Source organism: Myotis yumanensis, unplaced genomic scaffold (assembly GCF_028538775.1).
Source record: "Myotis yumanensis isolate MYYU_CA2020_CCGP unplaced genomic scaffold, mMyoYum1.0.hap1 SCAF_17, whole genome shotgun sequence".
NCBI lineage: Eukaryota > Metazoa > Chordata > Mammalia > Chiroptera > Vespertilionidae > Myotis > Myotis yumanensis.
The window spans coordinates 5,497,505-5,505,703 of record NW_027223768.1 but is presented as its reverse complement, the minus strand read 5'-3'; the positions used below and the strand labels follow the sequence as shown (position 1 = coordinate 5,505,703).

General features: G+C 52.6%; 1 long non-coding RNA gene across 1 annotated transcript; it reads right to left on the bottom strand.

Annotated features, from left to right (window-relative positions):
- Positions 1-5,823: 5,823 nt before the first annotated feature.
- On the bottom strand, positions 5,824-6,602 carry LOC138995683 (uncharacterized). Its single transcript, XR_011468660.1, has 3 exons — positions 6,436-6,602; positions 6,056-6,143; positions 5,824-5,880 (listed from the first exon to the last, which is right to left on the bottom strand). It is a non-coding gene; the product is annotated as an uncharacterized lncRNA (long non-coding RNA).
- Positions 6,603-8,199: the final 1,597 nt, after the last annotated feature.

Here is an 8,199-nt window from a genome sequence, read left to right as displayed (position 1 = left end):
TTTCGTTATAAGAGGATCCGGGTCCTGGGGGGGCGGTGGTAAATATATTTTTATTGATTTCAGAGAGGAAAGGAAAGGGAGTGAGAGAGAGAGAAAGAGAAACATCAATGAAGAGAGAGACTCATGGATCGGCTGCCTCCTGCACACCCCACACTGGGGATGGAGCCCACACCCCAGGCATGTGCCCTGACCAGCAATAGAACTATGACCTCCTGGTTCATAGGTCGATGCTGAACCACTGAGCCACGCCCACCGAGCCAGGTTCTGTGTGTTTGTCGTGAGATCTATGACAGTGAAGCCCAAGGTTTGCCTAACCTTCATTTCGTAGAGAGGGAATCGAGGACCAAAGGGATTAAAGGGCGTGGTCAAGGTCACGGAGGTAGCGGGGTAGGACTAGAAGCCAGACCCGCAGAGTCCAAAGCCAGTGCCCTCACTTCTCCCCTCTGCTTGCAAGTCTGATGGGAACCGCTCAGCCCCGGCAGCTGGAGCAGCAGATGCAATTAGGATACTAAGTGCTCGAGAGCGCGGTCCCTGAGGACCCATCTCCCCATGACCTTGGCCTACCCCCGCGCCTCCAGGAAAGCCTCTCCCTGCTTCTGCGAGAAGCCCGCTCCATCACGCACGAAGGTCTGGTACCAACAGTGTCTGGGGCGAGTCTCTGAATCCCAAGTGAAGCAGGCGTGGGAATGCCTCCACGCGGACCTCCGGCGGCGGGAAGGGAAGGTGTCTCCAGGCGGGAAGGCATGGAAATTTCCCTGAACCCTGACGCATGCTTGGAGTAGGACCAGCTGCAGCATCTCCACTCCAGCCCGGCCTTGTTAGTGAGGCGAGCGGCAATCAGGAGGTAATTAGCTTGCTGTTATTTATTCCCTGCACTAATCAGCAGCCCACGGTGAGAGGGCTCCCACCCCCAGAGCTGTGGGGGTTCTCGGGGCCCTTGAGTTACCAGCCAGGAAACAAGTAGCAGAAGACAAGGGCAGGAAGAGGAAAAGAGGGAGGAGGAGACCCACCCCAGGGCCCAGGCCTGCACACAGGCCCCAGGGGGAGGTGGCCGATCACCAGGAGCCCAGGCAGCTCCCTACTCCTCTTGGCTTTGTTCTCGGGATTGGGCTCTGGTCGATAAAGGGCTGCCCTGCGGCTCCCTGTTCTGCCTCACTGCAGTCAAATTGCCTTTTTCCAAGGCGACTTTCGAAAAAAGATGACATTTATCACAGCCTGCTGAGGGTGACCTTGGTGGGAGGGAGCGAGGGCAGGTGCCCTGGCTGTGGACGCCGGAAAGAAAACAAGGAAAACCTGCAATGCTTCCCAACGTCAGGGTTGTCGGGAGAGCCACGGGGAGACAGCCCTGGGTGTGAGGACGGCTCCACGCGCTCCCCCTGCCCCCTTCCTCCTCCTCGCCAGCCCTCCCCACTGGCAGACCCCGCCTCTCCTGCCCAAATCGTAGACTGAAGGTGGTCCATTCAGGGGACACTCTCCAGGAAGGGCTCAGACCTGTGACTTGATAGCTTTGCAAAATAGAGAACCTCAGCATGAGCAGCAGCCCCAGAGTTTCTAAGTAGAACAAACTAAGAGACCGCCATGAGGTTGGAAGACTTGTCCTCAAACTGTTTGTATAGCAAGTCCATTGTTTTTTTGTTTTGTTTTGTTTTGTTTTTTAGTGACAGGAAGGGAGAGGGATAGAGAGATTGAAACATCGATGAGAGAGGAACATCATCGATTGGCTGCCTCCTGCACACCCCCTACTGAGGATCGAGCCCCCAACTGGGGCAGGTGCCCTGACTGGGAATGGAACCGTGACCTCTTGGTTCCTGGGTCGACGCTCAACCACTGGGCCACACCAGCCAGGCCATTGGGGTTCTTATATATATGGCACAGCTGTTTGGAGTGGCTTGGATAAAGGCCTCCCAAGCCACTCCTTGGCCCCAACACTGCCCAGGACACTAAAGTCAGAAGAGGACTTGGGGGCCATCTGGTCCACCTCTAGCCCTACACAGGCTCCTCCACAAGTGTGCTCCCTTCTCTCCCCAGCCTCCAAAGCCCTTTACACACAGGCTCTTCTGTCACCTGTCACATGCGCTGCCATGATCTGTGTCTCGGTTTCCGTCACCAAATCATGGCACCTGAGAACAGAGACAGTTTCCTGTGTCTGTCTTTGCATTTCACTCCTAAACACTCAGAAGTTCTTGTTCTATGTGAATGGTGTGTGTGTGTGTGTGTGTGTGTGTGTGTGTGATAGAATGAATGAACAAACAAATGGAGGGGCATCTGTGCAAAGTGGCCACCCAGCCTCAGCTTGAATGCTCCTGGTGATAGTGAATTCATGACGTCAAGACGAGAGAGGTCCATGATTGGAAGGACAGTTGGAACACCCATTGTACAGGTTAAGTAACTGACTCGAGTCACCTTTGGTGAAAGGAGCAGCACAACCAGGATTCGATCCCAACTAGCCTGGTTGCCCACGCCACGCTGCGGGCGCGGCAGGGGAGCCTTGTTGGTTGCGGGGCCTCGGAACCAGCCTTCATCCCGGGATGTCTGGTCAGCGGCAGGCTGACTGTGGCGTTGGAGCCGCCCCCCGAGGCTGGAAGAACATTGTGAACCAGGCATTTGTCAGCAGTATTTCGAGGGCGCGTCTCCCTGATGACTCAGCGCAGGAGTGTTTTGAGATGACCATACGTGGGCGTCAGAAGTCAAGAAAGCGCTCACGATTTAGTCATCAGGAATGATCACCTCTGTGGAAGCAGAATAGCCCGACCGTGAACGTGAGCTGTAGATTCAACAAGGTGCCTTGCGGTTTATTTGACAAACCTGAAGAGCCCAGGAGGCGGAGAGGTGTCTACGGCACCCCTCCCCCTGCGGTGACTCCTCCTCTGCCCCAGCTCACACCCACACCAGGCGCTTTCTGCAGGTCCAGTGAGCAGGGCTGAGGGGGGCAGGGGTCAGAAGTAGCCCACAGGGTGCCAGAGGTCAGTTGTCCCCAAAGAGGAAACATGTGCCTCCTGGGGAGTAAATAATGGGTGAGCATGCTGAAGGGCACGTTCAATATTAAAGGGTCAGGGAAGGGAGTGATGGTTTATGGAGGTGGGGGTGGGGGAATGGCAACAGGAATCTTCCAGACTGAGCACCTGCAGGAACAAACCAAAAACGGAAACACGGGTGAACTCTGTAGAAAGGGCTCCATCCAATGGTAAGGGTTTACCTTCCAGCGATTTAAGCAAATCTTCGCAAAGGGCTCATCTTTACTGCGGCCCCTCCCAGAACCAGCTTCCTGCCAGAGCCCCCTCTCTGTGGAGATACTCCAGGGACGACAGATCTGTCCTGATGTTAGTAACATCACCGGGGTCTCCACAAAATGCAAGAATGTTTTAAGTTTTTATTTACTTTTATTTTTTTATATTTTATTGATTTTCCTACAGAGAGGAAGGGAGAGAGTCAGAGAGCCAGAAACATCCATGAGAGAGAAGCATCGATCAGCTGCCTCCTGCACACCCCCCACTGGGGATGCGCCCGCAACCAAGGTACATGCCCTCGACCGGAATCGAACCCGGGACCCTTCAGTCCACAGGCCGACGCTCCACCCACTGAAAACCGGTCAGGGCGGGAATGTTTTAAGTTTTTAAATATATTTTTTATTTTTTACTTATTGATTTTTAGAGAGAGAGAGAGACTGAGACTGACTTGTTGTTCCACTTATCTATGCATTCATTGGTTGACTCTTGCATGTGCCCTGACCGGGGATCAAACCTGCAATCTTGGCATATTGGGACGATGCTCCAACCAACTGAGCTACCCAGCCAGGGTCTTAAAATGTTTTTAATTTAAATTGCATTTAAAAATTGTAACTATTTTTAAATTGTAAAAGATAGTGAACCCAGAGAGGGAGGACTTAAACGAAATATGAATGCATCTTCCAGATGGGTGGCACTCCAGAACGTGGGAACAAGACATAAAGTCGTGCGAGGGGATCTGTACACATGCTGATACCAACACCGGGCTCTCCTAACTGATGGAGAAAAGGGAACATTTAAAAAAATATATTTTTATTGATTTCAGAGAGGAAGGGAGAGAGAGAGATATAGAAACATCAATGATGAGAGAATCATCGACTGGCTGCCTCCTGCACGACCCCTACTGGGGATCGAGCCACAACCCGGGCATGTGCCCTGACCGGGAATTGAACCGTGATCTCCTGGTTCATAGGTCGATGCTCAGCCTCTGAGCCACGCCAGCCGGGCAAAACGAAACATTTTTAAAGGTAATACTTGTAGGTGATGAGGCACCTTCACAACTGTTATTTCACAACTGACCCCCCGCAAATAATCCCAGGAAGCTCAGCTGCTAGCCTTGCTCCCATTTGGCAGATCGTGAAATGAGATTGGGTAGAACCACGTGCAACCCCCAAAGTCACGCAGCCCACGTACAGCTGCGGCTTGTCCAAGCCCAGACCCCTGTGCCAGTGATGGCGAACCTTTTGAGCTCGGCGTGTCAGCATTTTGAAAAACCCTAACTTAACTCTGGTGCCGTGTCACATATAGAAATTTTTTGATCTTTGCAACCATAGTAAAACAAAGACTTATATTTTTGATATTTATTTTATATATTTAAATGCCATTTAACAAAGAAAAATCAACCAAAAAAATGAGTTCGCGTGTCACCTCTGACACGTGTGTCATAGGTTCGCCATCACTGCCCTATGCTCTGCCCTTATTCCTACACCAAACACCGAGACTAACATATAATAAATATGCCGATTTAATGCCATTAATTAATGAATTAATTCAATAAACATTTTGCTGTTAATCCTCACCCGAGAGATATTTTTTCCACTGCTTTATAGAGAGAGTGGAAGCACTTGGTGGTGGTGGGGGGGAGGGCAGGGGAGATATCCATTGGTTGCCTCCTGAAAGGGCCTGACTGGGGCCTGACTCAGGCTGACCCTGCAACCCCTGTGCTGAAGCTACAAGCCCTGGACCGGGAGTTGAACCCATGACCCTTCGGTGCTCGGCCAACACTCTAACCATCAAGCAACACTGGCTAGGGCAAACAACACATATTTTGAATGCCGATTAAGAGCCAGACCTAGGGCCAATCACTGCTTTTGAGGAGCGTGCAGTCCAATGGGGAAGCGGACATGTAAGCAGACAGAATAGCATATAAAAGTTCTGTCGGGACATGCACGGTGTGAAGTGGACCCTCGGTGTCCTACGCTTTAGGACTACCTTGCCCTAAAGAAGGGCGGCCAGCCACATGGACTCTTTGACAAGGAGTCGAAAGGGAGCTTTTAAATAGGGTGTCTCCCTGCAGTCTCCAACTCCGATGGTGATGCCCAGTGCGCGATTCTGAGGAAAAAATACTCCAAGTAGAGAGAGAAGCAACTCATCCAGTCTCATACCCTGGCAGACTCAATGCCGAGGTAAGCAAACAACCTTCCAAATTGCATGTAGGATCCCTGGGCTGATCCATTCCAGCAAGAGGAAACGAATGCCCACAGTAAACAACCTGTTGCTATTCATCCTGCTGAGGTTCTCTTTTTGTTGTGAATTAATAGATGGTTGTTCTGGGCAAGGAGGCAGCTGTGGGAAAGTCATTAGGAGTCAATGTTCTGCACTCTGCCACCCAATGGAACTTTCCGTGATTATGTTCAATAGCGCAGCTAGTCACATGTGGCTATTGAACATTTGAAAGGAGGCTAGAGCAACCGAAGAAGTGATTGATAATGCTATTTAATTGTAATCAATTTAAATAGCCACAGGGAGCTAGTGGCTACGGCTTCTGTGGCCCTGCGGTGTCTGCATCACTGAGCTTATTAGAAATGCAGAACCTCAGGCCCCGCCCTCCACCGACTGCTTCAGGATCCTCGGGTTAACAAGATCCTCAGGTGATCTGAACGCAGATTAAAATTTGAAAATGGCATGGTTACTTCCTCTTTTTTTTTTTTTTAGGGGGTGGGAGACCGGGAACAGGAGGGAGTGGGGCAGAGGGAGTAAAAGGTTCTTGGCATGGTTACTTCTGAATGAGCTGGTGGGGGGTGGGGGGGAGGACCGACTAAGGACCATACCTGGGGCGGCCTCTCCAAGCTGCAGACACTTGAGGCTGGTGTCCAGCATCAGGGTCCTTCTTTCCTCGTATCTGTCTCTCCTCCATCCCTTAAACACAGCAGAGAGGGTGAGCAAGAGAGAGCCTGGAACACTGCATCTCAGGAAAATTATGGGGTGAGGGTTTGGTGGAAAAGGCATGTGTCTCTCAGGGACACGGTACAAAAGAAAATGATGGAATTTCCTTAATAATAACTGAATGGGAATGATCGCTGCATGGGAGTTCGTTGCAATCTTTTCTCTCCTTTTGTGTAGGTTTGAACATTTTCAAAATTAGGAAAACAGATGTGACTTCCGAGATGATGTGTGTGAGAGCCAGCCCCCCGTGATCTCCCCTCCTCACCCCTCGTGAACTCTCCTTCCTTCCACGCCGAATCAGGACTGGCCCACGCGGCCGAAGTGGAGGTGACAGGTGTGACGTCGGAGAGCCGGGTCAGTGTGGCTTCTGCCTGGCTCTCTCTCAGCTACCTTGGTCTGGAGGAAGTCGGCCGCCAGGCTGTGAGGACACTCAGGCAGTCCTGTGGAGAGACCTTCATTCAGGCAGAGGAGCCACGGCCTCCTGCCAACAGCCAGCTGCACGGGTGAGTCATGGAAGGGAGCCATGGAGGGAGTCCATTCTCCAGCCCCAGCCCAGCCTTCCAATGACTGTAGCTCCATCGGACACATGATTGCAGATGCCCGAGAGACCCCCGCCTGCAAGCCAGCAGCCCGCCAAAGCACCCCTGAACCTCTGACCAACAGAAACTGTCTGAAAGGCATTAAGTGTATATATCATTGTATTAAACCATCGTATTAAAGTTTGGGGGTTGTTATGCGGCAATAGAGGAAGGATACAAGATCATTTCAGGGTTTCCCACTCCCTGATGCCCGCCCTACATATCACAGATGCCTGGGATGAGCAGGAAGAAGACCTTCTCACACTAGGCATGAGGTTGCCATGCTGATATCCCTCGAAGAGATACTGCATTCACGTAAAGTCACCGTCAAACATCTGTGACAGACAGAAATTCTTCTAAACCTTCAATTCTTAAAACCCTTAGCAAGCTAATGTACTGCGACATTCATTTCAGTCTTGCTCTTGCTGCTGTAAGAGACGAGAGAGAATAAAAAGGGAATTTCTTCCTCAGGGTCTACCACCCAGTAGCTAAAGTCTTGAATCATAAGGTCTCGGCTCTCCCTACACGCCCCTCGCCCAGTGCCTAACCCCCAAGAACACATACTGCGAACAGCTTCCCCGTGTTTCAAGTGCCCCCCCCCCCCCACTCCAAGAAGACCCCCGGCCCTTCATCTTTAGGATTTGGTGATAGAAACTACACTGGAGCAGCGCTCGGAATGAGGGGTGTGTGGGAGAGGGGGGGCGGGGGGTGTAAAGGGCTGGCATTGGGTCAAAAAGGGCGCTAGTGGCCAGGCCCAAGGGAAGCATGACTCCCAGGCTGGGGAGGGTTTTGAAGTTTCCAGAAATAGAAACCTGTCGCTGGTTTGTCTGCAGCCCCTGTGTGTGTGTGTGTGTGTGTGTGTGTGTGTGTGTGTGTGTGTGTGTCAGGGGTGGAGTGGGAATTGCTGAATGGGGTGTCTGAGGAGTGGGATTCTGGGGTCTGCGCATGCGCCAAAGACCTCCCCTTACCCCTCCCTCTCCTGCCCACCTGCCTTGCAGGCTGGGGCGCTGCACCCTTCCTTGGTACCCAAGGGTGGAGGAGTGGTGGCATCAAGAGGGAGGGGTGTAGGGGGGGCAGGGGGCGGGGAAGGCCCTTCCCTAAATCCTTCCCCAAGTTTTGGGGACTTCGCAGCCCTAGAGAGAGGGGAGGGGAGCCTCATGAATCTCCCGCCAACACTGAGCTGATTGCTTTCATCTGTAAAATGAAAAGACGTGAGCCACTCCTTGCCCAGGAGTCAGTGGCAGCGAATTCGCTCAGAGCTACTTCTCCCGAGAGCGGTTTGGGGGCGCAAGGAAGGGGATGGAGGGAGGCGGAGAGAGCACGGAGGGGCTCGGGGGCCAGCTCCGTCCTGACCATGCCCGTCGCCAGGTAGGTCCCGGACACTCCCCGAGCGCGACTGCCCGGCGCGCGGCCGCCCGCCCGGCTCCCCCGCCCCGACACCCGCACGTGCG